The sequence below is a fragment of the Cetorhinus maximus genome, chromosome 12 (assembly GCF_964194155.1).
Source record: "Cetorhinus maximus chromosome 12, sCetMax3.hap1.1, whole genome shotgun sequence".
In the NCBI taxonomy this organism is placed as follows: Eukaryota; Metazoa; Chordata; class Chondrichthyes; order Lamniformes; family Cetorhinidae; genus Cetorhinus; species Cetorhinus maximus.
The window spans coordinates 81873047-81890955 of record NC_135890.1 but is presented as its reverse complement, the minus strand read 5'-3'; the positions used below and the strand labels follow the sequence as shown (position 1 = coordinate 81890955).

The following is a 17909-nucleotide window of genomic DNA, read 5'->3' as shown; positions in this document are numbered from 1 at the left end:
ACACACAGAACACACTGAACCCACTGCACACACAGAACCCACTGAACACACTGAACCCACTTAACCTACTGCAGTCACAGAACACACTGAACCCACTGCAAACACAGATCCGACTGCACACACTGAACCCACTGCACACACTGAACACACTGAACCCACTGAACACACTGAACACTCAGAACCCACTGAACCAACTGAACACACTGAACCCACTGAACACACTGAACACACTGAACCCACTGAACCCACTGAACACACTGAACACACTGAACCCACTGAACCCACTGAACCAACTGAACCCACTGAACACACTGAACCCACTGAACACACTGAACCCACTGAACCCACTGAACACACTGAACCCACTGAAACCACTGAACACACTGAACCCACTGAACACACTGAACACACTGAACCCACTGAACCCACTGAACACACTGAACCCACTGAACCCACTGAACACACTGAACCCACTGAACCCACTGAAACAACTGAACCCACTGAAACCACTGAACACACTGAACCCACTGAACACACTGAACCCACTGAACCCACTGAACACACTGAACACACTGAACACACTGCACACACTGAACCCACTGCACACACTGAAACCACTGCACACACTGAACCCACTGAACACACTGAACACACTGAACCCACTGAACACACTGCACACACTGAACCCACTGCACACACTGAACGCACTGAAACCACTGCACACACTGAACACACTGAACCCACTGAACACACTGAACCCACTGAACCCACTGAACCCACTGAACACACTGAACCCACTGAACACACTGAACCCACTGAACCCACTGAACACACTGAACCCACTGAAACCACTGAACACACTGAACCCACAGAACACACTGAACACACTGAACCCACTGAACCCACTGAACACACTGAACCCACTGAACCCACTGAACACACTGAACCCACTGAACCCACTGAACCCACTGAACCCACTGAACCCACTGAACACACTCAACCCACTGAACACACTGAACCCACTGAACCCACTGAACACACTGAACATACTGAACACACTGCACACACTGAACCCACTGCACACACTGAACCCACTGAACACACTGCACACACTGAACCCACTGCACAAACTGAACCCGCTGAACACACTGAACACACTGAACACACTGAAACCACTGAACCCACTGAACACACTGAACCCACTGAACACACTGAACCCACTGAACACACTGAAACCATTGTACCCACTGAACCCACTGAACACACTGAACCCACGGGACACACTGAACCCACTGCACACACTGAACACACTGAACCCACTGAACACACTGAACCCACTGGACACACTGAACCCATTGCACACACTGAACACACTGAACCCACTGCACACACTGAACCCACTGAACCCACTGAACACACTGAACACACTGAACACACTGAACCCACTGGACACACTGCACCCACTGCACACACTGAACGCACTGAACCCACTGCACATACTGAACCCAATGAACCCACTGAACACACTGAACCCACTGAACCCACTGAACCCACTGAACCCACTGACCCCACTGAACCCACTGCACACACTGAACCCACTGCACACACTGAAACCACTGCACACACTGAACCCACTGAACACACTGAACACACTGAACACACTGAACCCACTGAACACACTGCACACACTGAACCCACTGCACACACTGAACGCACTGAAACCACTGCACACACTGAACACACTGAACCCACTGAACACACTGAACCCACTGAACCCTCTGAACCCACTGCACACACAGAACACACTGAACCCACTGCACACACAGAACCCACTGAACACACTGAACCCACTTAACCTACTGCAGACACAGAACACACTGAACCCACTGCAAACACAGATCCGACTGCACACACTGAACCCACTGCACACACTGAACACACTGAACCCACTGAACACACTGAACACTCAGAACCCACTGAACCAACTGAACACACTGAACACACTGAACACACTGAACACACTGAACCCACTGAACACACTGAACACACTGAACACACTGAACACACTGCACACACTGAACCCACTGCACACACTGAAACCACTGCACACACTGAACCCACTGAACACACTGAACACACTGAACCCACTGAACACACTGCACACACTGAACCCACTGCACACACTGAACGCACTGAAACCACTGCACACACTGAACACACTGAACCCACTGAACACACTGAACCCACTGAACCCTCTGAACCCACTGCACACACAGAACACACTGAACCCACTGGACACACTGCACCCACTGCACACACTGAACGCACTGAACCCACTGCACATACTGAACCCAATGAACCCACTGAACACACTGAACCCACTGAACCCACTGAACCCACTGAACCCACTGACCCCACTGAACCCACTGCACACACTGAACCCACTGCACACACTGAAACCACTGCACACACTGAACCCACTGAACACACTGAACACACTGAACACACTGAACCCACTGAACACACTGCACACACTGAACCCACTGCACACACTGAACGCACTGAAACCACTGCACACACTGAACACACTGAACCCACTGAACACACTGAACCCACTGAACCCTCTGAACCCACTGCACACACAGAACACACTGAACCCACTGCACACACAGAACCCACTGAACACACTGAACCCACTTAACCTACTGCAGACACAGAACACACTGAACCCACTGCAAACACAGATCCGACTGCACACACTGAACCCACTGCACACACTGAACACACTGAACCCACTGAACACACTGAACACTCAGAACCCACTGAACCAACTGAACACACTGAACACACTGAACACACTGAACACACTGAACCCACTGAACACACTGAACACACTGAACACACTGAACACACTGAACACACTGAACACACTGAAACCACTGCACACACTGAACACACTGAACTCACTGAACCCACTGAACACTCTGAACCCACTGAACCCACAGAACACACTGAACACACTGAACCCACTGAACCCACTGAACACACTGAACACACTGAACCCACTGAACCCACTGAACCAACTGAACCCACTGAACACACTGAACCCACTGAACACACTGAACCCACTGAACCCACTGAACACACTGAACCCACTGAAACCACTGAACACACTGAACCCACTGAACACACTGAACACACTGAACCCACTGAACCCACTGAACACACTGAACCCACTGAACCCACTGAACACACTGAACCCACTGAACCCACTGAAACAACTGAACCCACTGAAACCACTGAACACACTGAACCCACTGAACACACTGAACCCACTGAACCCACTGAACACACTGAACACACTGAACACACTGCACACACTGAACCCACTGCACACACTGAAACCACTGCACACACTGAACCCACTGAACACACTGAACACACTGAACCCACTGAACACACTGCACACACTGAACCCACTGCACACACTGAACGCACTGAAACCACTGCACACACTGAACACACTGAACCCACTGAACACACTGAACCCACTGAACCCTCTGAACCCACTGCACACACAGAACACACTGAACCCACTGCACACACAGAACCCACTGAACACACTGAACCCACTGAACCCACTGCAGACACAGAACACACTGAACCCACTGCACACACAGAACCGACTGAACAAACTGAACCCACTGAACACACTGAACCCACTGAACCCACTGAACACACTGAACACACTGAACACACTGCACACACTGAACCCACTGAACACACTGCACACACTGAACCCACTGCACACACTGAACCCACTGCACACACTGAACCCGCTGAACACACTGAACACACTGAACACACTGAAACCACTGAACCCACTGAACACACTGAACCCACTGAACACACTGAACCCACTGAACACACTGAAACCACTGTACCCACTGAACCCACTGAACACACTGAACCCACTGGACACACTGAACCCAATGCACACACTGAACACACTGAACACACTGAACACACTGAACACACTGAAACCACTGCACACACTGAACACACTGAACCCACTGAACACTCTGAACCCACTGAACCCACTGAACACACTGAACACACTGAACCCACTGAACCCACTGAACACACTGAACACACTGAACACACTGAACACACTGAACCCACTGAACCCACTGAACACACTGAACCCACTGAACACACTGAACCCACTGAACCCAACTGAACACACTGAACCCACTGAAACCACTGAACACACTGAACCCACTGAACACACTGAACACACTGAACCCACTGAACCCACTGAACACACTGAACCCACTGAACCCACTGAACACACTGAACCCACTGAACCCACTGAAACAACTGAACCCACTGAACCCACTGAACACACTGAACCCACTGAACACACTGAACCCACTGAACCCACTGAACACACTGAACACACTGAACACACTGCACACACTGAACCCACTGCACACACTGAAACCACTGCACACACTGAATCCACTGAACACACTGAACACACTGAACCCAGTGAACACACTGCACACACTGAACCCACTGCACACACTGAACGCACTGAAACCACTGCACACACTGAACACACTGAACCCACTGAACACAGTGAACCCACTGAACCCTCTGAACCCACTGAACACACAGAACACACTGAACCCACTGCACACACAGAACCCACTGAACACACTGAACCCACTGAACCCACTGCAGACACAGAACACACTGAACCCACTGCACACACAGAACCGACTGAACACACTGAACCCACAGAACACACTGAACCGACTGAACCCACTGAACACACTGAACACACTGAACACACTGCACACACTGAACCCACTGCACACACTGAACCCACTGAACACACTGCACACACTGAACCCACTGCACACACTGAACCTGCTGAACACACTGAACACACTGAACACACTGAAACCACTGAACCCACTGAACACACTGAACCCACTGAACACACTGAACCCACTGAACACACTGAAACCACTGTACCCACTGAACCCACTGAACACACTGAACCCACTGGACACACTGAACCCACTGCACACACTGAACACACTGAACACACTGAACACACTGAAAACACTGAACACACTGAACCCACTGAACACACTGAACCCACTGAACCCACTGAACACACTGAACACACTGAACCCACTGAACCCACTGAACCCACTGAACCCACTGAACACACTGAACCCACTGAACCCACTGAACACACTGAACCCACTGAAACCACTGAAAACACTGAACCCACTGAACACACTGAACACACTGAACCCACTGAACCCACTGAACACACAGAACCCACTGAACCCACTGAACACACTGAACCCACTGAACCCACTGAATCAACTGAACCCACTGAACCCACTGAACACACTGAACCCACTGAACACACTGAAACCACTGAACCCACTGAACACACTGAACACACTGAACACACTGCACACACTGAACCCACTGCACACACTGAAACCACTGCACACACTGAACCCACTGAACACACTGAACACACTGAACCAACTGAACACACTGCACACACTGAACCCACTGCACACACTGAACGCACTGAAACCACTGCACACACTGAACACACTGAACCCACTGAACACACTGAACCCACTGAAACCTCTGAACCCACTGCACACACAGAACACACTGAACACACTGCACACACAGAACCCACTGAACACACTGAACCCACTGAACCCACTGCAGACACAGAACACACTGAACCCACTGCACACACAGAACCGACTGAACTCACTGAACCCACTGAACACACTGAACCCACTGAACCCACTGAACACACTGAACACACTGAACACACTGCACACACTGAACCCACTGCACACACTGAACCCACTGAACACACTGCACACACTGAACCCACTGCACACACTGAACCCGCTGAACACACTGAACACACTGAACACACTGAAACCACTGAACCCACTGAACATACTTAACCCACTGAACACACTGAACCCACTGAACACACTGAAACCACTGTACCCACTGAACCCACTGAACACACTGAACCCACTGGACACACTGAACCCACTGCACACACTGAACACACTGAACCCACTGAACACACTGAACCCACTGGACACACTGAACCCACTGCACACACTGAACACACTGAACCCACTGCACACACTGAACCCACTGAACCCACTGAACACACTGAACACACTGAACACACTGAACACACTGAACTCACTGGACACACTGCACCCACTGCACACACTGAACGCACTGAACCCACTGCACATACTGAACCCACTGAACCCACTGAACACACTGAACCCACTGAACCCACTGAACCCACTGAACCCACTGAACCCACTGAACCCACTGCACACACTGTACCCACTGCACACACTGAAACCACTGCACACACTGAACCCACTGAACAAACTGAACACACTGAACCCACTGAACACACTGCACACACTGAACCCACTGCACACACTGAACGCACTGAAACCACTGCACACACTGAACACACTGAACCCACTGAACACACTGAACCCACTGAACCCTCTGAACCCACTGCACACACAGAACACACTGAACCCACTGCACACACAGAACCCACTGAACACACTGAACCCACTTAACCTACTGCAGACACAGAACACACTGAACCCACTGCACACACAGAACCGACTGAACACACTGAACCCACTGAACACACTGAACCCACTGAACCCACTGAACACACTGAACACACTGAACACACTGCACACACTGAACCCACTGCACACACTGAACCCACTGAACACACTGCACACACTGAACCCACTGCACACACTGAACCCGCTGAACACACTGAACACACTGAACACACTGAAACCACTGAACCCACTGAACACACTGAACCCACTGAACACACTGAACCCACTGAACACACTGAAACCACTGTACCCACTGAACCCACTGAACACACTGAACCCACTGGACACACTGAACCCACTGCACACACTGGACACACTGAACACACTGAACACACTGAACACACTGAACCCACTGAACCCACTGAACACACTGAACACACTGAACCCACTGAACCCACTGAACACACTGAACACACTGAACCCACTGAACCCACTGAACCCACTGAACACACTGAACCCACTGAACACACTGAACACACTGAACCCACTGAACACACTGAACCCACTGAAACCACTGAACACACTGAACCCACTGAACCCACTGAACACACTGAACCCACTGAACCCACTGAACACACTGAACCCACTGAACCCACTGAATCAACTGAACCCACTGAACCCACTGAACACACTGAACCCACTGAACACACTGAAACCACTGAACCCACTGAACACACTGAACACACTGAACACACTGCACACACTGAACCCACTGCACACACTGAAACCACTGCACACACTGAACCCACTGAACACACTGAACCCACTGAACCAACTGAACACACTGCACACACTGAACCCACTGCACACACTGAACGCACTGAAACCACTGCACACACTGAACACACTGAACCCACTGAACACACTGAACCCACTGAAACCTCTGAACCCACTGCACACACAGAACACACTGAACACACTGCACACACAGAACCCACTGAACACACTGAACCCACTGAACCCACTGCAGACACAGAACACACTGAACCCACTGCACACACAGAACCGACTGAACACACTGAACCCACTGAACACACTGAACCCACTGAACCCACTGAACACACTGAACACACTGAACACACTGCACACACTGAACCCACTGCACACACTGAACCCACTGAACCCACTGAACACACTGAACACACTGAACCCACTGAACCCACTGAACCCACTGAACACACTGAACCCACTGAACACACTGAACACACTGAACCCACTGAACACACTGAACCCACTGAAACCACTGAACACACTGAACCCACTGAACCCACTGAACACACTGAACCCACTGAACCCACTGAACACACTGAACCGACTGAACCCACTGAATCAACTGAACCCACTGAACCCACTGAACACACTGAACCCACTGAACACACTGAAACCACTGAACCCACTGAACACACTGAACACACTGAACACACTGCACACACTGAACCCACTGCACACACTGAAACCACTGCACACACTGAACCCACTGAACACACTGAACCCACTGAACCAACTGAACACACTGCACACACTGAACCCACTGCACACACTGAACGCACTGAAACCACTGCACACACTGAACACACTGAACCCACTGAACACACTGAACCCACTGAAACCTCTGAACCCACTGCACACACAGAACACACTGAACACACTGCACACACAGAACCCACTGAACACACTGAACCCACTGAACCCACTGCAGACACAGAACACACTGAACCCACTGCACACACAGAACCGACTGAACACACTGAACCCACTGAACACACTGAACCCACTGAACCCACTGAACACACTGAACACACTGCACACACTGAACCCACTGCACACACTGAACCCACTGAACACACTGCACACACTGAACCCACTGCACACACTGAACCCGCTGAACACACTGAACACACTGAACACACTGAAACCACTGAACCCACTGAACATACTGAACACACTGAACACACTGAACCCACTGAACACACTGAAACCACTGTACCCACTGAACCCACTGAACACACTGAACCCACTGGACACACTGAACCCACTGCACACACTGAACACACTGAACCCACTGAACACACTGAAACCACTGGACACACTGAACCCACTGCACACACTGAACACACTGAACCCACTGCACACACTGAACCCACTGAACCCACTGAACACACTGAACACACTGAACACACTGAACACACTGAACCCACTGGACACACTGCACCCACTGCACACACTGAACGCACTGAACCCACTGCACAAACTGAACCCACTGAACCCACTGAACACACTGAACCCACTGAACCCACTGAATCAACTGAACCCACTGAACCCACTGAACACACTGAACCCACTGAACACACTGAAACCACTGAACCCACTGAACACACTGAACACACTGAACACACTGCACACACTGAACCCACTGCACACACTGAAACCACTGCACACACTGAACCCACTGAACACACTGAACACACTGAACCAACTGAACACACTGCACACACTGAACCCACTGCACACACTGAACGCACTGAAACCACTGCACACACTGAACACACTGAACCCACTGAACACACTGAACCCACTGAAACCTCTGAACCCACTGCACACACAGAACACACTGAACACACTGCACACACAGAACCCACTGAACACACTGAACCCACTGAACCCACTGCAGACACAGAACACACTGAACCCACTGCACACACAGAACCGACTGAACTCACTGAACCCACTGAACACACTGAACCCACTGAACCCACTGAACACACTGAACACACTGAACACACTGCACACACTGAACCCACTGCACACACTGAACCCACTGAACACACTGCACACACTGAACCCACTGCACACACTGAACCCGCTGAACACACTGAACACACTGAACACACTGAAACCACTGAACCCACTGAACATACTTAACCCACTGAACACACTGAACCCACTGAACACACTGAAACCACTGTACCCACTGAACCCACTGAACACACTGAACCCACTGGACACACTGAACCCACTGCACACACTGAACACACTGAACCCACTGAACACACTGAACCCACTGGACACACTGAACCCACTGCACACACTGAACACACTGAACCCACTGCACACACTGAACCCACTGAACCCACTGAACACACTGAACACACTGAACACACTGAACACACTGAACCCACTGGACACACTGCACCCACTGCACACACTGAACGCACTGAACCCACTGCACATACTGAACCCACTGAACCCACTGAACACACTGAACCCACTGAACCCACTGAACCCACTGAACCCACTGAACCCACTGAACCCACTGCACACACTGTACCCACTGCACACACTGAAACCACTGCACACACTGAACCCACTGAACAAACTGAACACACTGAACCCACTGAACACACTGCACACACTGAACCCACTGCACACACTGAACGCACTGAAACCACTGCACACACTGAACACACTGAACCCACTGAACACACTGAACCCACTGAACCCTCTGAACCCACTGCACACACAGAACACACTGAACCCACTGCACACACAGAACCCACTGAACACACTGAACCCACTTAACCTACTGCAGACACAGAACACACTGAACCCACTGCACACACAGAACCGACTGAACACACTGAACCCACTGAACACACTGAACCCACTGAACCCACTGAACACACTGAACACACTGAACACACTGCACACACTGAACCCACTGCACACACTGAACCCACTGAACACACTGCACACACTGAACCCACTGCACACACTGAACCCGCTGAACACACTGAACACACTGAACACACTGAAACCACTGAACCCACTGAACACACTGAACCCACTGAACACACTGAACCCACTGAACACACTGAAACCACTGTACCCACTGAACCCACTGAACACACTGAACCCACTGGACACACTGAACCCACTGCACACACTGGACACACTGAACACACTGAACACACTGAACACACTGAACACACTGAACCCACTGAACCCACTGAACACACTGAACACACTGAACCCACTGAACCCACTGAACACACTGAACACACTGAACCCACTGAACCCACTGAACGCACTGAACCCACTGAACACACTGAACACACTGAACCCACTGAACACACTGAACCCACTGAAACCACTGAACACACTGAACCCACTGAACCCACTGAACACACTGAACCCACTGAACCCACTGAACACACTGAACCCACTGAACCCACTGAATCAACTGAACCCACTGAACCCACTGAACACACTGAACCCACTGAACACACTGAAACCACTGAACCCACTGAACACACTGAACACACTGAACACACTGCACACACTGAACCCACTGCACACACTGAAACCACTGCACACACTGAACCCACTGAACACACTGAACCCACTGAACCAACTGAACACACTGCACACACTGAACCCACTGCACACACTGAACGCACTGAAACCACTGCACACACTGAACACACTGAACCCACTGAACACACTGAACCCACTGAAACCTCTGAACCCACTGCACACACAGAACACACTGAACACACTGCACACACAGAACCCACTGAACACACTGAACCCACTGAACCCACTGCAGACACAGAACACACTGAACCCACTGCACACACAGAACCGACTGAACACACTGAACCCACTGAACACACTGAACCCACTGAACCCACTGAACACACTGAACACACTGAACACACTGCACACACTGAACCCACTGCACACACTGAACCCACTGAACACACTGCACACACTGAACCCACTGCACACACTGAACCCGCTGAACACACTGAACACACTGAACACACTGAAACCACTGAACCCACTGAACATACTGAACACACTGAACACACTGAACCCACTGAACACACTGAAACCACTGTACCCACTGAACCCACTGAACACACTGAACCCACTGAACCCTCTGAACCCACTGCACACACTGAACACACTGAACCCACTGAACACACTGAACCCACTGGACACACTGAACCCACTGCACACACTGAACACACTGAACCCACTGCACACACTGAACCCACTGAACCCACTGAACACACTGAACACACTGAACACACTGAACACACTGAACCCACTGGACACACTGCACCCACTGCACACACTGAACGCACTGAACCCACTGCACATACTGAAGCCACTGAACCCACTCTAACACTGAACCCACTGAACCCACTGAACCCACTGAACCCACTGAACCCACTGCACACACTGTACCCACTGCACACACTGAAACCACTGCACACACTGAACCCACTGAACAAACTGAACACACTGAACCCACTGAACACACTGCACACACTGAACCCACTGCACACACTGAACGCACTGAAACCACTGCACACACTGAACACACTGAACCCACTGAACACACTGAACCCACTGAACCCTCTGAACCCACTGCACACACAGAACACACTGAACCCACTGCACACACAGAACCCACTGAACACACTGAACCCACTTAACCTACTGCAGACACAGAACACACTGAACCCACTGCACACACAGAACCGACTGCACACACTGAACCCACTGCACACACTGAACACACTGAACCCACTGAACCCACTGAACACTCAGAACCCACTGAACCCACTGAACACACTGAACCCACTGAACACACTGAACACACTGAACACACTGAACACACTGAACACACTGAACACACTGAACACACTGAACACACAGAACACACAGAACACACTGAACACACTGAAACCACTGCACACACTGAAGACACTGAACCCACTGAACCCACTGAACACTCTGAACCCACTGAACCCACTGAACACACTGAACACACTGAACCCACTGAACCCACTGAACACACTGAACAAACTGAACCCACTGAAACCACTGAACCCACTGAACCCACTGAACACACTGAACCCACTGAACACACTGAACCCACTGAACCCACTGAACACACTGAACCCACTGAAACCACTGAACACACTGAACCCACTGAACACACTGAACACACTGAACCCACTGAACCCACTGAACACACTGAACCCACTGAACACACTGAACACACTGAACCCACTGAACCCACTGAAACAACTGAACCCACTGAACACACTGAACACACTGAACCCACTGAACACACTGAACCCACTGAACCCACTGAACACACTGAACATACTGAACACACTGCACACACTGAACCCACTGCAAACACTGACACCACTGCACACACTGAACCCACTGAACACACTGAACACACTGAACCCACTGAACACACTGCACACACTGAACCCACTGCACACACTGAACGCACTGAAACCAATGCACACACTGAACACACTGAACCCACTGAACACACTGAACCCACTGAACCCTCTGAACCCACTGCACACACAGAACACACTGAACCCACTGCACACACAGAACCCACTGAACACACTGAACCCACTGAACCCACTGCAGACACAGAACACACTGAACCCACTGCACACACAGAACCGACTGCACACACTGAACCCACTGCACACACTGAACACACTGAACCCACTGAACCCACTGAACACTCAGAACCCACTGAACCCACAGAACACACTGAACACACTGAACACACTGAACACACTGAACCCACTGAACACACTGAACACACTGAACACACTGAACACACTGAACACACTGAAACCACTGCACACACTGAACACACTGAACCCACTGAACCCACTGAACACACTGAACACACTGAACCCACTGAACCCACTGAACACACTGAACACACTGAACCCACTGAACCCACTGAACCCACTGAACCCACTGAACACACTGAACCCACTGAACACACTGAACCCACTGAACCCTCTGAACACACTGAACCCACTGAAACCACTGAACACACTGAACCCACTGAACACACTGAACACACTGAACCCACTGAACCCACTGAACACACTGAACCCACTGAACACACTGAACCCACTGAACCCACTGAACCCACTGAACCCACTGAACCCACTGAACACACTGAACCCACTGAACACATTGATCCCACTGAACCCACTGAACACACTGAACACACTGAACACACTGCACACACTGAACCCACTGCACACACTGAACCCACTGAACACACTGCACACACTGAACCCACTGCACACACTGAACCCGCTGAACACACTGAACACACTGAACACACTGAAACCACTGAACCCACTGAACACACTGAACCCACTGAACACACTGAACCCACTGTACACACTGAACCCACTGCATACACTGAACTCACTGAACACACTGAACACACTGAAACCACTGTACACACTGAAATCACTGCACACACTGAACACACTGAACCCTCTGAACACACTGAAACCACTGAACACACTGAACCCACTGAACCCACTGAACACACTGAAACCACTGCACACACTGAACCCACTGAACACACTGAGCCCACTTCACACACTGAACCCACTGCGCACACTGAACCCACTGCACACACTGAAACCACTGCACACACTGAACCCACTGAACACACTGAACACACTGAACACACTGAACCCACTGAACCCACTGAACACACTGAACACACTGAACACCCTGAACCCAATGAACGCACTGAACCCACTGAACACACTGAACACACTGAACACACTGAACCCACTGAACGCACTGAAACCACTGAACGCACTGAACACACTGAACCCACTGAATCCACTGAACACACTGGACCCACTGAACACACTGAACACACTGAACCCACTGAACACACTGAACACACTGAAACCACTGCACACACTGAACCCACTGAACACACTGAACCCACTGAACACACTGAACACACTGCACACACTGAACACACTGAACACACTGAACACACTGAACACACTGAACCCACTGAACCCACTGAACACACTGAACCCACTGAACACACTGAACCCACTGGACACACTGAACCCACTGCACACACTGAACACACTGAACCCACTGAACACACTGAACCCACTGGACACACTGAACCCACTGAACACACTGAACACACTGAACCCACTGCACACACTGAACCCACTGAACCCACTGAACACACTGAACACACTGAACACACTGAACACACTGAACCCACTGGACACACTGCACCCACTGCACACACTGAATGCACTGAACCCACTGCACATACTGAACCCACTGAACCCACTGAACACACTGAACCCACTGAACCCACTGAACACACTGAACACACTGAACACACTGAACCCACTGAACCCACTGAACCCACTGAACCCACTGAACACACTGAACCCACTGAACCCACTGAACACACTGAACCCACTGAAACCACTGAACACAATGAACCCACTGAACACACTGAACACACTGAACCCACTGAACCCACTGAACACACTGAACCCACTGAACCCACTGAACACACTGAACCCACTGAACCCACTGAACCCACTGAACCCACTGAACCCACTGAACACACTGAACCCACTGAACCCAATGAACCCACTGAACTCACTGAACACACTGAACACACTGAACACACTGCACACACTGAACCCACTGCACACACTGAACCCACTGAACACACTGCACACACTGAACCCACTGCACACACTGAACCCGCTGAACACACTGAACACACTGAACACACTGAAACCACTGAACCCACTGAACACACTGAACCCACTGAACACACTGAACCCACTGTACACACTGAACCCACTGCTCACACTGAACTCACTGAAACCACTGAACACACTGAAACCACTGTACACAATGAAATCACTGCACACACTGAACACACTGAACCCACTGAACACACTGAAACCACTGCACACACTGAACCCACTGAACCCACTGAACACACTGAAACCACTGCACACACTGAACCCACTGAACACACTGAACCCACTTCACACACTGAACCCACTGCACACACTGAACCCACTGCACACACTGAAACCACTGCACACACTGAACCCACTGAACACACTGAACACACTGAACACACTGAACACACTGAACCCACTGAACCCCCTGAACACACTGAACACACTGAACACACTGAACCCACTGAACGCACTGAACCCACTGAACACACTGAACACACTGAACACACTGAACCCACTGAACGCACTGAACCCACTGAACACACTGAACACACTGAACCCACTGAACCCACTGAACACACTGAACCCACTGAACACACTGAACACACTGAACCCACTGAACACACTGAACACACTGAAACCACAGCACACACTGAACCCACTGAACACACTGAACCCACTGAACACACTGAACACACTGCACACACTGAACACACTGAACCCACTGAACACACTGAACACACTGAACACACTGAACACACTGAACCCACTGAACACACTGAACCCACTGAACACACTGAACCCACTGGACACACTGAACCCACTGCACACACTGAACACACTGAACCCACTGAACACACTGAACCCACTGGACATACTGAACCCACTGCACACACTGAACACGCTGAACCCACTGCACACACTGAACCCACTGAACCCACTGCACACACTAAACACACTGATCACACTGAACACACTGAACCCACTGGACACACTGCACCCACTGCACACACTGAACGCACTGAACCCACTGCACATACTGAACCCACTGAACCCACTGAACACACTGAACCCACTGAACCCACTGAACCCACTAAACACACTGAACCCACTGAACCCACTGAACCCACTGAACACACTGAACCCACTGAACCCACTGAACACACTGAACCCACTGAACCAACTGAACACACTGAACCCACTGAACCCACTGAACACACTGAACCCGCTGAACATACTGAACCCACTGAACCCACTGAACACACTGAACACACTGAAACCACTGAACCCACTGAACCCACTGAACACACTGAACCCACTGAACCCACTGAACACACTGAACCCACTGAACCCACTGAACACACTGAACACACTGAACACACTGAAACTACTGACCCCACTGAACACACTGAACCCACTGTACACACTGAACCCACTGAACACACTGAACACACTGCACACACTGTACCCACTGCACACACTGAAACCACTGCACACACTGAACCCAGTGAACACACTGAACACACTGAACCCACTGAACACACTGCACACACTGAACCCACTGCACACACTGAACGCACTGAAAACACTGCACACACTGAACACACTGAACCCACTGAACACACTGAACCCACTGAACCCTCTGAACCCACTGCACACACAGAACACACTGAACCCACTGCACACACAGAACCCACTGAACACACTGAACCCACTTAACCTACTGCAGACACAGAACACACTGAACCCACTGCAAACACAGAACCGACTGCACACACTGAACCCACTGCACACACTGAACACACTGAACCCACTGAACCCACTGAACACTCAGAACCCACTGAACCCACTGAACACACTGAACCCACTGAACCCACTGAACACACTGAACCCACTGAACCAACTGAACACACTGAACCCACTGAACCCACTGAACACACTGAACCCACTGAACATACTGAACCCACTGAACCCACTGAACACACTGAACACACTGAAACCACTGAACCCACTGAACCCACTGAACACACTGAACCCAATGAACCCACTGAACACACTGAACCCACTGAACCCACTGAACACACTGAACACACTGAACACACTGAAACTACTGACCCCACTGAACACACTGAACCCACTGTACACACTGAACCCACTGAACACACTGAACACACTGCACACACTGTACCCACTGCACACACTGAAACCACTGCACACACTGAACCCAGTGAACACACTGAACACACTGAACCCACTGAACACACTGCACACACTGAACCCACTGCACACACTGAACGCACTGAAACCACTGCACACACTGAACACACTGAACCCACTGAACACACTGAACCCACTGAACCCTCTGAACCCACTGCACACACAGAACACACTGAACCCACTGCACACACAGAACCCACTGAACACACTGAACCCACTTAACCTACTGCAGACACAGAACACACTGAACCCACTGCAAACACAGAACCGACTGCACACACTGAACCCACTGCACACACTGAACACACTGAACCCACTGAACCCACTGTACACTCAGAACCCACTG

The 17909-nt window shown here is 50.7% G+C and overlaps 1 protein-coding gene across 1 annotated transcript in view; it reads left to right on the top strand.

Moving 5' to 3' along the window:
* Positions 1-17909, top strand: part of LOC144688000 (uncharacterized) — a gene marked incomplete at its 5' end in the record, with an annotated part of 92369 nt that overhangs the window by 62815 nt on the left and 11645 nt on the right. The window lies entirely within an intron of this gene.